A 21,758-nucleotide genomic window follows, 5' to 3' on the forward strand; every position below is an offset into this window, starting at 1 on the left:
ACTTACAGTGAGTTTTATATTTTCATGTGTTTTCATATTGCTAATTAGTGTCCTTTTGTTTCAAATAGAAAGGACCCTTCAGCATTCTTGTAAGGCAGTCTAATGGTGACAAACACCCTCAGCTTTCATTTCTCTGGGAAAGTCTATCTCGCCTTCATTTTTGAAGGACAGCTTTGTAGGGTAAAGTATTCTTGGTCGGAAGTGTTTCCTTTCAGCACAGAGGAGGAAAGATGCCCTTATCAAGAAATGATGATAAGATACTTATTATTCATATGAAATAAAACGGGATTTGATCTTTGTTTCACAGATCTTTATCTCACACCATGCACAAAAATCAATCCTAAGTGCTGAGATTTTGAGGTGGTTTGTTATCACATCTTATCTTAGAAAAGCCAATTAACATATGACCCAAAAACATGAAAAGTTTTTCCAAACCTTTAGTAATCAGAAATATAAAAAAGATGAGCATCCATTTCACACTGCCACATTTGAAATCATATAAAATGCTAACACAAACTTTTGAAAATATGTAAAGCAGAGCATATCGAATAGTCTTGAACATATTAATAAAAAAAAAAAAAAGATTAGCAATCTGTTTCTAGGTGTTTGCCTTGGAGAAATTATTGTGCATGAGCATCAAAGAGAAAAAATCGTCCACTAAGCTTTTCTGTATTTAAAAAACATCTATTTCCCTAACCAAAAATATTAATTTAACTACAAGAGTGGAAATTAAGAGGTAAAACGTTGAATAAAGTCATTCATATAAAACTGATATTTTCTCATTTTACATTTTTCATCTTGTCTCTGTCTCTCTTCAAATTTTCTGAATATCGATAGCATGGAGAGAAATATGAGATCCTGTCAGTTTTTCATCATCAGTAACACTAGTTAGTATTTTCTATGTTTATTATACATGTTCTATAAGGCAGTCAAAGGAAGAACTGACAATTTTATTTCAGATTGTACTTTGCCCTTTGCAAGGTAAAGTAAAAATTGTCACAACCTCCCAGACAGGTGCATGTTCCATTTGCCCATGAAGGATAAAATCTCTATATGAGAAACAAAAGTTTATTTTGGAGACAAATGTAGATCTATTCACCACAGGATAATGCATTCCACTTTAGGCTGGACGTGTGAATATATGAATATAAATATGTGATAAATATGTGAATATGAAATATGACACAAAATTATGCTGATGAAACAAATGTTTTCTGTAAAAATAAGAACATTGTGCAAAATTAATTATATCTCAAAAAAATCTCTCTGTTTTACTATTGAAGATGGGCTTTTAAAAATTAAAATCCAGAAAACGTGTTTGCTTTTTATAAATATTTGCAATTTGTTAATGTCAGTGATGAGAAATGTAACAGTTGCTATTGGTTAATACCTAAGTGAGGATACTTTTTACTTTTTGTTAGCAAAAGTGGTTTTTAAACTTCTTGTCACAGATGGGGAAGTGAAGATGCTCTCTCTCAAAAATCCACAAGGAGTAATTAAAAGATAAAAGGAAAAAGTCACCATCCTTAATGAAATGAATGAACCACCTTAATCCCGAGTGTACACTCTGACCACACATGGTCTGAGGGCATGGGTCAGCTTTTGTTCGTCTTCTTTTTTTATTCTGCTAGCAAACTCCACGACAACTGGATCCTTTGTTCACAGATGTGCCCCAAGTATGTAGGACACTACCTCGTACATAGTAGACTTTCAATAAACATTAGTTCAGTGATTGAATAAGTGGAAGAGATTTTATATAGTATCTTAAGAGAAAGTACCTAAAAAAGTAATTGTCACAATTAATTATCTTTATTAATATAATGCCTAATTATCACTAAAATTGTATCATTTTAATACTAGGAATTCACGTACTAGAAATAAAATGCATGAGATACTCCTGAAATTAAAAACAATGCTTTTCCATGCATAATATTTCTGCATAAAGTGAAACAAAACATTCTAGACATATTTTCCTCTTGAAATTGCTTTCTACTAATTTTATGCATAGTTATTAAACTTATTTTATTTGAAGTTTTATATTTAATTGTAAAGATGTAATTAATTGTTTGCATTTAACAAATATTATATAGCTGTACGTGTATATTTATGTGTTATACACACACAAACTTATAAATGTGGGTTGAATATTTACTAGTTAATTTTTTTACAAGATAGTTATATTTAAATAAGATAAAATAAAACTCTTACTTGTAGTGTAATTTATGTGTGATCATATTAACATCATATCCATGTGTATGCTTCTATCTTTAGAAAATACCAGAGCATAAGGGAGGTAGAAGCTTTATTTTTTATTACTATTATTTTTGGGGGGAGGTAGAAGCTTTAGAATCCTGCACATGAATCACTTTTAGCCTCTTAATTCCAGCGTTTCTCTCTAACTCAGGAACTGAAAGGAACGGTTACATAGAATTATCATTCAGGTACACGCTATCAACACCCGATGAATATGAACCAATGGTTCTACCATTTCCATCCACTTCTTTCAGCATTTCCGTGGTTGCTTTGACTATGAAAAGTCCTGGCCATATACTGTTTCATAGGCAGAAAGGTGCGTAATGACTTAAGACAAATATCGCAGAAAAAATATGATTCATTTTATGATTACAAAAAGGAAAATAAAGTGCTTACAAGTAGACATACATTATCTTCTTATTTTTTACATTAACATACAAGGGTGCAGTAAATGTTACCTTATATAGATGACCAGGATTGTTTGCACCGGTACAGCTGTGTTAAAGCCTCTGTTCTGAATGGTCTGAGTCAGTGCCACAGTGGTGCTAAACATTTTTAATGTCATTTCTTTAATAAAATAATATTTTTAAATGTTTTTGAGATAACTGAATCTTTATTGTACAACCGGGTCTATTGTGTGTGTGTATGAACATATTTATTTGGAGGAATGCTCTGGATTTTATAAAGGAAGAATTAAAGAAGGTCATTCTCAAAGTGGGGCACTATAATTTCAGTGCGATAACTGCTTGGAAAATAAATAGATCTAGTTGTTTCTAATTCCTGCCTATTGTCATTATTAACTCACTCTCTTTCTTTTTTAATTGTACAATGGGGCCATCAAAAGGCCACTAAGCTTTTAATACATATTTGTTTCTTTATTGGCCAGATATTCTTAAAAACAGATAGCATTGGAAGAAATAATTGCAAAAATAAAGTAAAAGAGAAAATCACTGATAGAACATATAAAAAGAATAAGAGCAGTCATGATGAAATATTAAGGCAGGAAGAATTAAGAATTTGAAATGCAACTATGTCTTATATATTCTTCAGGATAAATTTTACCTCTTCCTGAGGATGAGTTGTTTTGTTATATACTGATTATTAGATTTAATAAAAGAAGACATACAAGTAGGTCATAAATCTCAATTTACATATACCAAAATTTTTGAAATTTAAGATAATTTTAAGCAAATTAAGTTAGGGAAAATTTTAGTGAAGACAAAGGTAAGATCTAATTTGGTTTATATATTCATAAGATGTTAAAGGATGTTAAGTAAAACTGTGTGCTATCTCAACGTGCGCAATTCTTTCCAGAAGCCAGTGAAACTCGGGAAGTATAAAATTGCAAGCAAGTTATAAAATAAGATAAAGACAGGCTCTAAAGACATGTATGGTGTTTCTGGAGAGATGATATAGCCAGAGCTTCACAGATCCTAAGGGAAGTAGAGAAGAGGGTGAAATCAGAAGGTGGAGCAAGGAGGTGGAACTAAAGTCAATTCATCACTCTGGAAATAAGCACAACCAAGACGAAAAGACACATTCTGATCCCCTGAAAATACGTGCTGCCAAGAACAGCTCTGAGCACAAAGAATGTACTTTACAAATACTTGTTAGATGAATGATTTGTTCATTATAAGTTTCAGTATATTTACATCTATTGAAATGCGATATTGTAAGTACACTTTTGTTCACACAAATAAATGTGAAAAAGTTTATATATAATATATACATATTATTCAATATTATTCACAATTGTAATTACATAATAACAAGGCTAAAACCACATCTACAAAGAAAAGGGACTATATACAAAGCAGCCAAGAATAACAGAATAATCCGTTTTGGTTAGAGTTAATAATGGATCACCCACTCTGTAGAAATTTCCAAGGTTTAAATGAAAGTTACCAAACACATTCTTAACCAAATTATATTTTCCAGTTTATATGAACAAAGATATAATTTCAAATATTTTTATCTTGAGATTGTATATTCTCACTGATAGTCTTTACAAGAGATTAAAAGGCTATCATGAAACATAACTAAAGAACTCTAACCAGAATAAAGAACTGTGAAATAAAACATAAAACAATTTTGAGACCTTAATAGTACTAAGCTTTTTGCTTTTGGGGAAAGAAAAAAGTAATTTCTCTTCGATGTCTTTCTAAATCATAAATTAAGGTATATTTCAAAAGTTCTATTTTTCATTTGTGGAATGTATTTTGATGCGACAAGTTACATATTTTTAATACAAATATGTACAATATAGAATTTTTCAAAATAGTAAAGGGCTTGAGCATAAAACAAGTCAAGTAAATGTCTTATTTAAAATGTCTGCATTGCTCTCATTTGCTATTTAAACTTTGAAGAAATCCTTCCATGTTTTAAGTAGCATGCTAGGTTTTACTTCATTAAACAAAAAGGAAGATAGCTCTGGAATATTTAGCTTTGTTTTAAAAAAAGATGGGGAGAGACAGTTTAGTTACATGTGGAAATTCTAAACTGTACACATTTTACCAGATTGAATCTATACACCCTTTCACTTATATCAGTCAAATCATCACATTGAACATTATATATTACATGTCTGTATTAAAACTCATGTAAAGACCTTTGTAATCGTGGTCAAACAGAGAAATGGCAAAAGATTTACTTAAAATATTTTATCTACAGGCTTATATGTGTATGGATTTCCCAGGTTTGAAGTGACTCCTTTGGACCCAGGGTTTGTCTGGAAAACAGTACCTGTAATCTCACAAGAGCATCATCTCTAAAGGATGGACATTGAATTTTCAGAAATCAGTACTTGTTATTTAATATTAATGAGGCATTTAGAGTCAAGGCCCATGGGAATGATCTTGATGACTTTGTGGCTGCAGACCTATGTCAATGATCTAGTGTTTCCTCTGGATGCTGAGAAACTTATTTAAACTTGCCCCCTCTTGTTGCAATTATACCATTTAACATGTCAGTCTTTGAGGCCATAAAAATTAATTAGGTTTGGATTGTTAAGGACGTTGAAATAAAAAAAAAATAGTAATCAAGAACCACAAGAAGTATTATTTATCTCAATTCATTTGAATTTGCAGCAAATAGGTAGGGTCGTCTTGTAATTTATGCGTTAGAAGGGATTCATTCCTACTAGTACAAATCAGATTTTGATTGTCTTGTATATTAAGCAAGGATAGCTTTGAAATTTGCAGCAAGGAGCAACTTTGTCAGGTTTGGCTGCCTTGTCCTTTTAAAGATATTTATTACTATATATTGCAAGTCAGCGCTTTGTAATACATTAGTTAAACCCTCTGAGACAAAGGATTAAGTCCAACAGTGGGAACAGTGGGAACAGGACTAACATTTCAATGGTGAAAGGTACCTAGTCGAGCAATATATTAAATTTCCTTAACAAAAACTGAGTTGGATTAAATTGTGTCTTATAACAAATAACAACATCCTCAAAATTGACTTTTTTAATATATATTTCCACTTATAGATGAATTTGACTGTACTTTTTCAGCTGACTTTGCTTCTGTTTCTGAAACAGCACAGCTTTCAAGAATACGTTTAAGGGGAAATTAATGCTTTTTGCTGTGTGCATTTTGATGACTCAGCAAAAATATTGCTGAGTTGATGACACCTCCCAGAGCTCAAATTCAGTCTTTAATGAAGTCTTTCTTAATCTCTTGGCAGAGAAAGAATAACTGAACGTTCTCCTAAGTTAACAACATATGAAAGTGGAAGATGGGTCTTCATTGTGATTTCTACTCAGATATATTTATTTTCCTGTATATAATTCCAACGTATTTTTAAAGGTTTAGAATCTACCTACAAATATTAGGTGTTGATGAAAAATTGCCCTAACCAGCATATTATGTACCTATGAGAAATTCTTATTTTATTTTACAAGTAGATCAGTTATATAAAATACTGGTTCGTACTATATTACTATGAGGATGAATGTTTACTTCAAATTTCAACTAACATCACATACAAATTGTTTGCAAGTTGAGTATACATGCTTAAATGTTTTGTCAAATTCTTAACACCTCATGAAACCTGACACGTCAAAGACTGAACTGCAATAATGCTTTACTTGCACACTTTTATTTGAATTATATGTGAGTCATGCTTGTTGACTACTTTTAAAGGGAGTTGGAAGAGCTTTGTTTCTATCCCACTTAGAAAATATAATGGCAATCACCTTCTACGTTAAACTACTTTCCCATTCAAAGTATCATCTCCATTTGCTTTAAGTTTACCATCCTTTATTCAGTCATTCGCTGAGCTCATACTGAATACCTACTTGAAGCAGAATTCTCTGAGAGCACATAGGAACTTGTGGCTAATGCTTTCTTGCAGGGATAAGGAGAGTAAAAGACACACCAAGTGTTACCGAGAGACTGTCCAGGTTGAGGACAGAAAGGGATAGTTCTGTAAAGGCAGAACAGTGATGAAAAAACTGGAGAAGCATAAGGAATGAGAAGACTTGGGGGAGGAGATGGTAAAACACATCTGTAAGATTACCAAGAATTCAAGAGATAAGCTCTGTACTTTGAGACTTAATGGCCATTTGTTTTTCCGGCTCTTTTATCAGTAGCAACTGATCAGGGCTTTGAGATGAGGCATAGAGGGCGGCAGTTTTCTAAGATACGCCTTTCTCCTCCTCCACTTCCTCCTCTTTCTTTTTCTTATTCTTCATTTTCTTTTTAAGTAATAGCTTCCCAGCAGCCATGTGGAGAATGCAGATGAGTTGAAAAGACAAGCATAAAAGAGAGAAGTGAGCTGGAGGACTCTCACAAGGAGTAAAGAAAGGAGATTCTGGGATCGTGGTGACTGGTCTGTATGCCTTTCCCCTCCTCTCTCAATTCTATTCTATTTGCCTCTCCTGAGCCAAGAAGCCTTGGGTTCTGTTTGGGACCTAGCAGAGAGAAGAGGTGTGGGGATTTTAGCGCTGGAATGGCAATGTGGAAGCCTGCCTCGCCCACACCAGAAATCAATACTCAACGATCTACTAATAAAATGTGAGGCTAGAGCAGCTGTGGTTTATAGTAAAGCTATCAGAAAATGAACCAGATCATTTGAGATGAACAAACAAAAATAAACCAGTAAAGGATATGAAAAGTTCTGGAAAGTAAGAGGAAAACTAGAAAGGACTGTTGTTTTTGAGGCAAAATCTTTATCGATCCAGAAGCAATTGTCACCTGCTATTTCAAAGTCAAGGTGGGGGGAAACAAGAAAGCACCACTGGATTCAGGAAATAGGACACTGTCAGGCTACTAAAGGAGATGTTTCAACAGAGAGGCAGGGACTACGTTGATACTGAAGCAATTGAAAGATGAAAAAATAGAACCAATGAACATATATTACTTCAATAAATTTGGAAGTAAAGTGAAAGTGGTAGGTAAATTGACCTTGAAGAGGCATAGAATGGAATGATGTTGGATTTTACTCTGGGAGATTGGAAGATGATACAAGCTACGAAGTGTGAGGAGGAAACTAGTCATGCCCCAAAATGGTTATTTAATTGCAATGGATTTACAAAAGTTAAACTTCAAAATTCTAAGTTCATAAATTCCCTAAACTTCACTCCTCAGTCCCCCATGGATGAGAGATGAAGGTAAGAAAGAGTGTATGTGCTTGTTATTAAGGGGAAATGTGTGCTGAAAATAATCTATTCTAAAAATATGTGTGTATTTGTGTGTGTGTATATTTGTTTTCATTCAGAATTTTTAAATATAATTTATAGTTGACTTGGTAAGGATCTTGGATATTGTAATGGAAAGTATTAGAATACTGTCAAATTTCATACATGCAAGTCTCATCTTTGATTTAGGGAAACATTATTTTTTCAAAGAACAAACATACACTACAGTATTGGAGCTGTTAAAGATTTTCTGTTAATTTTTCATATTTGACTGAAGACAAATGTTTTATTTTCAGTTGACAGTAAAGTTTCTCCAAATGAGTTGTGTATATGTTTTTTAAAAATAGAGTCGCCTTTTCACAAAGACAATGGAAGGAATGTTCAGGTTTCATGTTATGGGAGAGTATTTTATTTTTTTTGGTGAGGAAGATCGACCCTGAGCTAACATCTGCCAATCCTCCTCTTTTTGCTGAGGAAGACTGGCCCTGGGCTAACATCCATGCTCATCTTCCTCCTCTTCATATGGGACGCCGCCACAGTATGTCTTGCCAAGCGGTGCGTCAGTGGGGGCCCGGGATCCGAACCGGCGAACCCTGGGCTGCCAGAAGGCACACACTTACCCGCTTGCGCCACCAGGCTGGCCCCCATGGGAGAGTATTTTTCACACACGGGTTAGTGATTGACTCACAAGAAATGATAAGCACAGCTTAAATTGATATTTCTTAACACCAGCTGACTGAAAGTTGTTAAAAAAAAGACTGAGTGCACATTGTCTCCCCATGCCACCTACTTATGTCAAAAAGAATTTTTATAATATTTGCTGTGCACACTGAAAATACAAACTTGATGCTTATGTTCTTTCACAAAGTGAAATCTGTCAAACTGCTTCAATAACCACTTTGTTCCTTAAGTTTATATGAGTTTAAAATATGATAAACTCTTCCTTTGCAACTGAATTTTTACTCATGATTGATGAATTTGGGATTCAGCATAATAAAATCTCACCGACATGAAAGAAAATAATTTAGTTAAGTAGATTATCCCCAACTCTTTCACTTCCTATCATGCTCCAAATTATATTATTTGAAAAGAAAGGACTCCCTCTTTTTTTCCTGAGGTTTGGAAAAGTTCTCTTATTGGAAGTTAGATTATTTTCATCAGTAAAAAGAAATTAATTTATGGGATGTGTTTGGGAGAAAGCAAGCAAATATATTTTATTTACTCATCCATATTTTTAGTTTATTGTTTTAGAAACAATTTTGTAAAGAAACTCTGAATACTGTGTACACTAAGAACCAACATACCATGTGTTGAATCCTTTTCTTCTCATCTCTAGGTAACCCCAAATCCAAGATAATAGCAGCAAAGAGCAGGTCTATTTATAGCTCAGCCCCTCCTACCTGGAGCCAAGGAACAATGACTTCTTCCTTTCATTCTTGCTTCCTGACTCCCCGAATTCCATTTCAAGCAGCCGTGTTGTGGAGTAGATTAGGCAATAGCCCATTTAAATTACTATAGGGTATACGACTTAACATTGACTCTGATGAGAGTCAGTGTTGTAAGAACAGGTCATCAGGACGCAGAAGCGTTCTGCTTTCTTCTCTGAAGCATGTAGATACAAGTTCACTTTTTAAAAATTTATTCAGAAACATGTTTTCCTGTCATACTCTCATCCTCTCTCTGCATTGCACACTACTGTTAAATTCCTTCTCATATCTTCTCCCAATGTAGAGCTCTCTCATTGTTTATTTAACATGATGCAGTTTTCTCATTATAGAGATTACTATAAGACTGTATCCTATTACCAGGAACACCAGAAACAGAACATGTCCACTGTCACCTGGTAGAGTTAAAGATCAACTCTCCCTCGTCATATCCTCCTATACTGTTACATACCTTAACCGTCCTGGGAAAAGAATATAGCCCATCTCTCAATTCTGAAGATTTTATCTCCAATTTTGTCTCTCTCACCTCAAGTCCTCTTCTTCCTGTTCTCCAATTTTAAATGACCTGCAAATTCTTCTGGATTTGCTACTTTGGCTACTTCTAGTAGTTAAGTTTGGGTTCGTTCACCTACTTCTCTATCACAAATTCTTCTCAGGTCAATATTTCCCACCTGTCTCCATATAACATTTATAGATCTCCACTGAACTGTGATAGAAGAATTTTAAAATGAAGTTTAGAGAAGTATGACAAATGTTAGTCTCACACAGAAGAAAATAAAGAGAAGGCAAGAAAGAGAAAGGGTTTCTCTTCCAGAATCTCATGATGTGATTAATACCTGGAACTACATGGATAAATTACATTTTAGGAAAGGACAAATGAATTTTGTAGGCTTTCTATAAAAGGTTATAGTATTCAGTGAGAAATAAATTAATTATTAGGGAATATGGAAAAATAACACTGTGTTTCAAAAATATAGGACTAGTATATGAGCTTTTATACCATATAACCCTGAATCAGGGGCAATACATTGTAGAATTGCTTGCAATTAAACCCAAGAGACTAATACAGTCTGTTATGGCCTTTAAAATAGATTAGAATATAATCCCAAATCCATTAATATGATGTTCAATATTTTGGTGACTATTCTACAGTTACTCAGGAAGCAATGATTCGGAGCTATGGTTATTTACTTCATTTATTTTATAAATATTTGTATAACTATTCTGACATAGGAACAATAGAATTATAATTTTATACAATAGCAAACATATTTAACTGCCTACTTTGTTCAAAACATTGTGTAAGACACTAGAAATGCAGACAGGTTTCCAGTTTTCTTAGGAATTACAATTAATATCTGTCTGCTTCAGAATATTTGAGTTTTCTCACCAAGGCAGAAAATGATAAATACATGTGTACTCAATATATGCACCAATGTATCTTGATAAACATATGTGAGTGGCAGATAACTCTTTTAAAAAGTATGGTCTACTGGCAATGCATAATATTATTTGTTAGAATATTATTGTAATCCTTGAAATTTCAGATAAAACCATGTCCTTTCCTATTGTTTGATGACTCATGTAATCCCTTAGGTTAACCATCTGATTAAGGGAGGAAACACGCAATTCCTTAGTGTAACCAGTGCTACCTTTAAAAAAAATTTTTTTTTGGTTAATTCTGGGAATTTTATATCTTTTTTTTTTTTAGTATCTCCTTCACCATGACCACTCTTTCTTTCTCTTCTTCTTCTAGGAAATCTTTGACCAAGAAATTGACCCTTCTTTTTTATATCCTCTATATTTTTAATATATGTTATACCTTTTTATCTCTTTCTAACTCCTCCTTGAATTCCTTGATCTAATCATCTACCTCACTGATCTGCTATGTATATATACTACTGTTTAGCTCATCTACGTAGTGCTTTATTTTAAGTAACTTCCCATGTTGTTTTATCCTGATCCTTTTTAAAAATTATTTCTTATTCTTGTTTGATATTGTAACATCTCTCTCTATTTCCTTAGATTTTTATTACATTTATTTCTAATTCTAGGTCTGTCCTTTCTACTAATTTTAGTTCATTGATGTATGTTCTCCATTGTGTTGATTTTCTTTTTTTCTTTTGAACAACTCTTTGAGGTAGTTTTACTCTTCAAATGTCTGTTTATTTGGTCTGTAAAGTCAGTTTCTCCTGAGATTGTCACCTGCTCTGCCTGGTAATGTGTCACGTGGAAAGATTTATGCTGAGGTCCTGGTTTCTATTAGTGCCAGTGGTTTGAGAAAAGGAAATGGCGTGAATCCCAGGATAGAGAGCCTTGAGCACCACAACACCACTGCTCATCATTCTTCTTTGTGGCCAACCCAGGCACATCCTTCAATCAATATTTCACTGATCAAACTTTGGAAGAAGCAGCATTTGGAAAAGGCAATAACTAACTCTGAGAGTTTTTGCCTTCATTCACAAAAGATATTTTCTCTGGATATAGAATTTGAGCTTGACAGATTTTTTTTTTCCTAATTATTAGTACTTTTAAGATCCTGTTCCAGTGTCTTCTACTTGCGTAAACTTTACCAAGGGGTATACTGTAATTTTTTTTATTTGTTCCTTTGTATATAAAGTCTTTTTATTTCTTCTGGCTGCTTTTAAGATTTTCTCTTTATCACTGGTTTTAAGCAATTTTATTGTGATGTGCCTTGGTATTATATTCTTTACATTTCTTCTGCTTTGGTTTGTTGAACTCTGGAATCTATGACTTTATACTTTTTCATTAAACTGGAAAATTTTTAGTCATTATGACTAAAACTTTTTTCTGCAACTCCCTCCTTCTGAGATTCCAAATACCTATATGTTATACCACTTGATATTGTCCCTTATCTAAGTGTCTGTTCATATTTATTGTGTTTTGTAATCTTTGTACTTCATTTTGAATAGCTTCTATTGCAACAACTTTAAATTCTGTGAGATTTCCTTCTGCAGGGTCTAATCTGCTGTTAGTCTCATCTAGTATATTTTTTTATGTTATCTCTACAAGTCTCGTTAATATTTTTTTAAATTTCTCCCACTATTTGCCCCATCAATGCTCCCTCTTTTAGTAAATATGCTATTGGATGTTGCCTCTCAAATCCCACCAGCACTTTAGAACTAAGATATTATATACAGCCAAGTTCTTTGGTGAAGAGTAGTATATTATACCTTTGACCATATTATTTGTAGATAGATAGATAGATAGATATCTTAATATCCTATTTAAGATCCTTATCTACTAAATCCAATATCCCTCACATTTCTGGATATGTTTATATGAAGAATTTTACTCCTGGATAAGTAATAATTATCTGCTTCTCTGCAGTCCTTATAATATTTAAATTGGATGCCAGAAATTGTGCATTTTATATTCTTGGGTGCTGGATAGTGTTCTTTGCTAATGAACATTAAATTTTGGTTGGATGTGCAGTTAAGTAACTCATAGCTTAGTCTGATCCTTTTGAGCTTTGCTTATACATATTGGCATAACCCATTGAGAGCAGCATTTATGCTGGAACTAGTTTAGCTCCACTACTGTGATAATATCCTTTTGAGAAATGTATCCAATGTCCCCTGAATTATAAGTTCTCTTCACTCTGGCTGTTAAGAACACTGACTACTTCCAGCCATTTGTAAGCTCTAGGAATTATTTGACCTAATGTTTTCCAGTGGTCTTTCCTTGGTCTCAGATAGTTTCTTTTCAAGCATGTCGAGATCACTACTTAGCTAAATCCTTAAGAGTATTCTTCTGCAGATATTTGACTTCTTCTCTTTCCGGCATCCCTCTCTTCACATTACTCTGTTCCACAATTTCTAGTGACTTCACCCTCTCTGAATCCATATATCTATTTCTTTAACTGAGTGCAACTACCAGGCTCTGTTTGTTTCTATCTCCCTGTGCAGTTTCCAGGAAGCTGCCTACAAGTATTAAGCTGGGACAGTTGTCTGGCTCTGCTCTGGAGGATTTCTTCTTTCAAGCACCAGAGCCCTCCACTGCTTGCTACCCAGTGTCTGAAAGCTATTGTATAATACATTCTGTTTTCTGTTTATAATGGGAGAATAATTCATCTAGCAGGTAATCATTTATGGAAATCTAACTGAGGGCTAACTGAGGGTTTTGAGAGAAATGAATGGAGAGGTAAATTTCAGAAGCAACTAATCAATTCTCACCTATATTCATGAATTTCTTGTGCTAATAAAATTTTGTGCTGATCTGATATTGCCCTTCCTCATCAGCACTTTAGATTTAGGATATTATATATATATCTAATGTCTTTTGTAAAAAGTAGGTAAGTAAAAATTATTTTAAGCACTGTAAAATAAAAACAATTCTTTAGGGAAGGCAATTTCCTTGATAAAGAGGAAATTAATGTATATCTCAAGGTGATAAAGGGAAAAGCATAACAAACTAATATCTCCTTTTCCAATCTACCCTTTCCTTTCCACCACCCTCCCTTCCAGGCTGGTGTCATTCACCCCACAACATTTCAAGTGAACCTTTGTAGATTTCCTCACGGTGTTTTATTATCTCTTCATATCCATGTCCACTCTTTCAACGGTTTCTCTAGGATTCATTCTAGGGAGGGAGATGGCAGTTTTTTCTCGTTCACCATATTGGAAGGAAATTAATGTGGTCTTTTTTTTAACTTCTTGTAACTTTTTTTTCCATAGATTCTTGCAAAAATCTGAATGTTTGTGTATCCCCAAAGTTCATATGTTGAAATTCTAAACCTGAAATGTGCTGGTATTAGTAGATGGGGTCTTTGGGAGGTGATTAGGTCATGAGGGTGACATCCTTATGAGTGGATTAGTGCCCTTATAAAATAAGAGGCCACTGAGAGCTCCTTCACTACATCAGTCACGTGAGGACAGAGTGAGAATTCTGCAACGAGATAGAGAGCCCTCATTAGAACCTGACCGTACTAGGACCTTGATCTTGGACTTCCAGTCTCCAGAACGATGAGCAACAAATATTTGTTGTTTATAAGCTACCCAGTATGTAGTATTTTGTCATAGCACCCAAATGGACAAAGACAACACTCAACATCCTCTTTTAACTTCATCAATTATCCACCACTGGAGATTTCTGTAAATCTGCCATGGCATTTTAGCTTTATTTCTATAGTAGTTTGCAACCAGGAGGAAGTGGTGGCTAGGCTGTTAACAAAAAGGCCTTCTATGCAGAGTGTGATTGCACAGAGGATACATGGTGAGGTCAGTCTACACAGGAGACTCACTATGGATGCACTGGCATATGGACACCAAGAATACAATATGCTTTTAGGTAATGAGTAGCCTTTAAGCACTGTTTGAGGGAGAATGACTGATAGGTTCAGACTTTAGACAGACGTATGGACTGTATGAAAAATTATTTGAGGGGAGTAGAATTTAAAGCAAAGAGATCAAGTAAGTTGATGAGTGGAAAAACGAGGAGTTAATGCAAAGAGGGATGACAGATGGATTTAATTTTTGAAGAATTTTTGGTATATACATCAAGATTAGTCAATGATGAAATGTGAAAAATAAGAGAGAGAAGAGTAAAGATTGGCTTTCATGTTTCCAGTTTGGATATTAGGATGGATAAGGGCGCTACTATTTGAAGTGGAGAATAAAGGAAGATGAGATTCATCAGTAGAGAGTACTTTCGGTTTGCTGAGTTTAAAGGGCTGTGAGACAAACAGATGGAATATGAGGCTTGTCTCTGCAGGTGAAATTTCAGATACATATTTTAGTTCAGTTACAATTCCTAGAGGCTATATATCAATGATCTCACTATTCATCAGGTTATTTTTACCTAATCTTACTCTCTTAAACTCAGTGTCCAATTTCTAAATATTAAAAATAGATGAGAGGAGATTAAATGTTATAATTCTGTATTAAACATGACCAAATAAGAGTATTTTATATTTCTGTAATGAAACATCATTGCATATGGTCCAAGATGAATCTGATTTAAATTTAATTATCTTCCATAGAAAGCATGAGAGCAGGAAGATTTTACATTTCAGATATCTCATATAGAAAATGACCCTTAGTTATGTGAAGAAAAGTTCTGTTCCTTTGAGCATAAAGGGACTCTGCAGTCCTGAAAAATTTGTAACACAGGTCACCACAGGACCTTACTCAGCCAAGAGTTCCAGTCTTCTCATCTATCAGCCCTTTTCTGTGCCCCTCAGGAGGAAAAAATATATTACAAATTTCTTAGTCTTTGATTCTGCTCTTTGACATTTAAAATAGCCCACGAAGCCAAGAGAAAAGATTAAAAACCTAGATAACCACATGTGGAAAAACAGCTTGGATAATTGGGAGACAAAGTACCATGAAAACAATAGTGTTTGCTACATACTTGTATTAATATGATTCCAAAGGTGAGCGATATTATTGAAAGGTGAGTAAAGCACAGCTCATTTTTTCTTTCTGCATGAGAAAAGTTGACAGCAAATAACACAGCCGAAAAGGGATAGTGCTCTATTAAGAACATTTTCAAACTTCCTGTCTCGAACTTTAGTCCTGACATGGCGTACACTTTAGAATGAGCCCTATTATGACTCTTCTGACATTGTGACATTACATCTTGCTTCCAGCTGTGTTGAATATTCCAAAAGAATATTTTCAGAGATAAGATACAATTAATGGTGCCAGAAACTCTCTCTACGTGTAGGCAGCACGGATTATAGCTTGAGAAATGTGGCCAATAATAGTTCAGTTGTATCATCCTCCAGGCCTCAGGGCTATCTGCGAAACGGAGCATCTCACCCACAGCTTAGTTACAGGGGCCTTGTTGTGCTATAACAACAGAGTTTGCATTGGCTGGGATAAAATATAGATAAGAGGTCTTTTTAGCTAAATGTTTAATTAATCACAGAATATCAGGGATAATTCTGGCATGTTTTGAAACTCACACAAATTTCTGGAAGAAATACCACATTTTGCACTGTGTTCTGAGGGCAAATGCTACATGACCAGATTAATGAAACCAGACTACCAATATTTCTACATATTCAGAATCAGAAAATTTCTTATTGCTTATCCCTGACACTAAATTAGCCTGCCAGTGAAACAGCATGTACATTTTTTGTTCCAACATATAGAATTATTTTAATATACAATGAATGCATTTAAACTGCTTATCACCCATTTCTGTTCCTTTGAACTCCCTTAAATTCTGCAGAAAATCACCTATACATTAATTTAAGAAAAATTTATATAATGTTTGAAATATCAAGGTGTATTCAGGATAGAGTTATTAGAACAGGAAACATAAAAATCTTCTTTTATTCTCCATCTTATTTTCCTAGGATAGGAAATGCATTGAGCAGAAAGCATTAACAGGAAAAAAATGGAATTATTACTAGAAGCCTTAAGTAGAAGTGCCAAACTCCGCTATTTACCAGCCATTTGTGTTGAGCAACACAATTTCCAATAACTTGATTTTTATCATAGTATTATTGTGAAGACCAACCTAGGTCATGAAAGTGCTTTTCAATATCAACAAAACATAGGAATTTAATCACTATCAGCAAGCATTCTTCTAAGTGGCAAAGGAATCTTAAATTTCTATTATTCGATACCTTATTATTTTTTGTCTTTCTTCTGCAGTCAAATCTAATGTGTTTTATTGGTTATAAAAATGAATATTAATCTGTACAACATTACTGCTTATTTAAAAAAACAACTTGAGGGAGTTTTGTTGCTACTATCACATTGGGAAGGATTTAATTTTCTTTTTACTCCTCTCTTTCTATGATATATACCTTTCATTAGTTGGGTAGATACTACTTCTATGGAATTCTATTAATACTACGGGTGTAATTTTTAGGGAAGACATACTTGTAAAGAGTTACCCCTGTGTTTCTGCTGCAGTTCTTTTCTCCCCCCACATATAATGCAATGGTATACTGGGCAAATTCCAAGAATTTTTATTTTAGTTCTTGCAAAAAGTAAATAAAGCTCATTTTGAAAATCTTCCCTGGAGATTATCCTCCAAAAAATTTATGTTTTTCTTTTCTTTCTCATGTCCTTATAGGACATAACAGTAACAATGACATAATAGTAGCCGATATTTATTTAGGAATTACTAAGTGTTCACACTTCTCTAAAGACTTTGTGTACATTATCTCAATTAATCCAAAGGTTACATAAATACTCAACAATTTAACGAAGCGGAAACCAAGGCTTAGAAAGTTTAAATTGCCCAAGGTCATCACCACTTAAAGACAGGATTTTATTCAAGGTCAATCTGTCTCCAGAATCCTTATACTTACAATTACAGACTGGCACATGAAAGAATCACATGCCTTTAGAGAAACTGAAATATGATTGGTCAAAGGTCACAAACACATAGAGCAAACTAGAGGGGCATTGATGCTTTATTCATCAGATTGAGAAAGGCCAGAAACCATAAATGTGTTATATCAAATTTACCTTGAGTGTGATATTTCAGTACATTTCATAAATGATATTCTATTTTAGTATTATCCTTCCCATCTTTTTCTGTCTTCAGCGTTTAGTACGGATCTTGCCATGGTGAGTACTCAATAGATGTTGTGAAATAAAATCAGAACTTGATGTGCTGGTTTCTCTCATTTCTGCTGTGGGAGAAACACCTAACATAATGAAGTAGACGGGAGGGCAACATTAAATTGAACATTTACTGACTTGCAAGCACATTTTACACAACATTGCCTTTAGTCTGGACCACAAACAATGAGGTGGTTGTTTGGACCTCACATTGTATGATGAGTCATTTGCTTAAGCTAGCACATTGGGCTATTGAAAGAATCAGGATCTGGATCCAGGCCTGATTAATTACAAATCTAGTAGTTTTCCAACTAGTCTACAGAAATTTGTAGGATTTGAAGTGTTTGTTTGCCTCGCTGACATGTTTTTGTCTCTATGCGTAGCTGATGGAAGCACCACAATTTTTATTTTTCTTTCAGATAACTGACCTTGTGAGGAACGACGGGAGGGCATTATGCTTGATGCACTCTTCGTGGTCTCTCCCCGCAGTGTAGATATTTCTTACTTTGGCTAATAAGGAGGACTTTCATGTGTAGATATAGCCAAGTCAGCTTTCCACCTTGAAGGTCAGAAAATCAGACTTGTCTTTTAGAATTGGGTCTGTCTGCCTTTCTCAGCTTTGCTTTGCTGATAAGGTATGAATACTCTTCACAGAATCACCTACAGTGATTTTTTTCCCAGTTCAGTAAAAATAAGTCAAATAATAAGGGGATTTGGTTATATTTTCTAAAGGATTTCCACAATTATCCTGCTCATGCTTAGCAATGTTGCCTTTTTTTCCTTCTTGCTCAGGAGTCAAGTTTCAATAAAACACTCAGAATATCTAATTAGGGAAAAAAACCAGTTTTCATAGATGTAAAAAATCAATGGCATATTTTCTCTTGGGATGCAAAATCTAAATTATCTGCTGAGCTGTGTGATTTTTGCTGTTTTATAACAAGCAGGTTATGTACTAAAAAGAAAAGAGCAAAAATCCCTGAAGATTGACCTTGGTTTGGACAGTTTTTTGAATATACAAAATATCGTGCATACTATGTAATTTTTTGGAAATTTGATGCAAGACCTTATTTAATTTATACACTAAGTTATGATAACTCTAGGCTTTCTCGTCTGATTTATGCTGGAGGAACTGCGGGAAAAGAGGACATTATTTTGTGGTCATGCTCGGTAATTGCTACATGCTGTAAAGATTGTGCTATGGTAAATCGAAATAATTACAAAGTTATCTACACAATATGACATGCTTTCTTTTCTCCTGGGATGGTGCACCAGATCAGAAATTCTAAAATTTCACTTAAGCTGATAATATCCCTCCAATTAATTGTGAAATATATCATCACCAGACAAGAGAGAACACCACTGTGCAGTGAAGTAACTATGACCTAGATTTGTGAAGCATATGATGGATGAGAATAGACTCACCTTGGATGACCCAGGAAAGCATGATAGCTATTAGGATATATGGGAACCTGTCACACTTTATCTTATATTAACTTATAATATGTGTCTCTGTGGAAACTTCAAAAAAGAACAGTAAAATTACCAGACACTCTGCCAGATCTAGAATGGAAAAGGTTTTAAAAAATGATTGTTCTGAAAATTGTCTTTTTATCTCTTTTTCATTTACTTTTCTTCACTTGTGTTGCCATTACCTATATCTTCATCGTTGATTATTTAACTCATGAACACATTGATTCTCCAAATTTTTATTGATTATTTATTTTATTTATTTTTGTGAGGAAGATCAGCCCTGAGCTAACATCCATGCCAATCCTCCTCTTTTTGCTGAGGAAAATTGGCCCTGGGCTAACATCCATGCTCATCTTCCTCCACTTTATGTGGGACGCCGCCACAGCATGGCCTGACAAGCGGTGTGTCGGTGCGCGCCTGGGATCCAAACCCCAGCCACCAGCAGTGGAACGCGTGCACTTAAACTCTACGCCACCGGGCCGGCCCCCTTATTGATATTTATAGGTCAAATTATATTACACAAATTTGTCTATTCTTGATGACTCTGTATGGTGCAAATGTCTAAATTTAAAGAAATATTTTCCTGAAGTTAAGCTAAATCCAATGGTAGAATAGGTATTTAGGAAAAGTTTAGGAAAAACTTCCCAATATATAGCAGTTTATACTTTCCATATCATTCCTCTGCCCCCATGCCCATTTATGGCATTTTGCACAAAATTCATAATTATTACCAAGGCCTACAATGCCTGTCTTGCATGATCTGGCCTTCCTGCATCTCCAGTCAAAACTTCCACTCTTCTCCCCAATTTCTTTGGTTCATCCAACAACCTTCTTCCTATTGGCTGAACATGCCAATATCTTTCCTTCCATAGTCTTTGGTCTGGCTGTTCTCTCTGCTTGGAAATCTCCAGTCCTAGATTTTGTGTGATTGTGTCCTTATTGTCATTCAGTTGTCAGCTCATCTATTACCTGCTAAGACATGCCCAACTTAAGTTCATCTCCCATCAACCCAGGACATCATTTTTTAAAAAGAATTACTGTTATATGTTATTTATATACTTATCACTGTCTTAAATCCTCACTTTTGTTTTAGTCTTGGACACACAAACATGTTAAAGGTTTACATCAGTCATTTTATGTCAATAATTATTATTGAATACTAAAACATGTAGGTGAAAGTTTGATGAGATACAGGATAATTATGTAGACTCAGTCTGGTGTCTCACAAATTAATTATTAATTTCAAAGAGAAAATAGTAACTTCACAGAGAACAAATCTGGCAGACACTACTTTAGCGAATAGGTAAAATGTGACATCACCAGTAATAGAATCAATTACCATCATGATCCTCCTGACACGATGCACTGAGAAGGATGGACTGTATTTTGATGTTCCTTAAGCCAGAAATACATACTCTGAATCTAATAATGAAGAAACACCAGACACACCCAAATTGAGGGACATACCACCAAGTTACTGTCCTGTGAGTTCTAAAAATTGTGGTGTCTTGAAATACAAAGAAGACTGAGGAGCTCTTCCCGATTAAAGTGGATTTAATTAAAAGATAACAATTTTCCCAAGGAAATGCAGATACAGGATATCTAATCAATTTTTGCCTTTGTTGTCTACCCTGAAGATCAGGAACTAGTAGTCCAATATAGAAGGGCAAAAAATTGAAGAATTTCTTCTAATTAATGGATCTGACATATATTTACTGGGTGCCTTTGCTTATCTCATTGAATTCAATTTCACTTCATCAAAATGTTTTTGAGCTCCGAACAGAACATACATTGAAAATTGTGAGAGACCACATGTTTTTACGTAAGAGGAAGAAACTCTTCCTTCAAGAAGAATATACTTCATTTATTTACCTATCTCATCGATTGTTACCATCTCATAATTGTCATCAATTGTAAGCAATTTTTCTCTTTGGAAAATAATGAAGACTAATTAGTTTCCCAAATCATATTTAAAGAGTGGTGAATTTTAATAGAGATAAGCAGTCTATAAATATCTTCCATTTTTATTTATTTATTTATTTAATTAAAGTATAACTGACTTATAATATCTTACTAGTTTCAGGTGTACATCATAGTGATTTGATATTTATACGCATTACGAAATGATCATCACAATAAGTCCAGTTACCATCTGTCACTCTACAAAGTTATTACAATATTATTGACTATATTCCCTATGGAGTACACTCCATTCCCAAGACTTACTGATTTTATAACTGGAAGTTTGTACCTCTTAATCCCCTTCACCTATTTCACCTGCCCCCTAGCTGCTTCTCCTTCTGGTAAGCACGACTTTGTTTCCTATGTCTATAAGTCTGTTTTTGCTTTGTTTTATTTGTGCATTTGTGTGGTTTTTAGATTCCACATATTAGTGGAATCATATAG

General features: G+C 34.2%; 1 long non-coding RNA gene across 1 annotated transcript in view; it reads left to right on the top strand.

Annotated features, from left to right (window-relative positions):
- Positions 1–6,811: 6,811 nt before the first annotated feature.
- LOC147913004 (uncharacterized) overlaps positions 6,812–21,758 on the top strand; it is a 60,874-nt gene continuing 45,927 nt past the window's right edge. Inside the window, exon 1 of the long non-coding RNA XR_015549208.1 lies at positions 6,812–7,864. This is a non-coding gene — a long non-coding RNA (uncharacterized LOC147913004). The remainder of the gene's footprint in view (positions 7,865–21,758) is intronic.

Source organism: Ceratotherium simum, chromosome 31, assembly GCF_057802395.1.
Source record: "Ceratotherium simum simum isolate JZ-2026a chromosome 31, ASM5780239v1, whole genome shotgun sequence".
Lineage (NCBI taxonomy): Eukaryota > Metazoa > Chordata > Mammalia > Perissodactyla > Rhinocerotidae > Ceratotherium > Ceratotherium simum.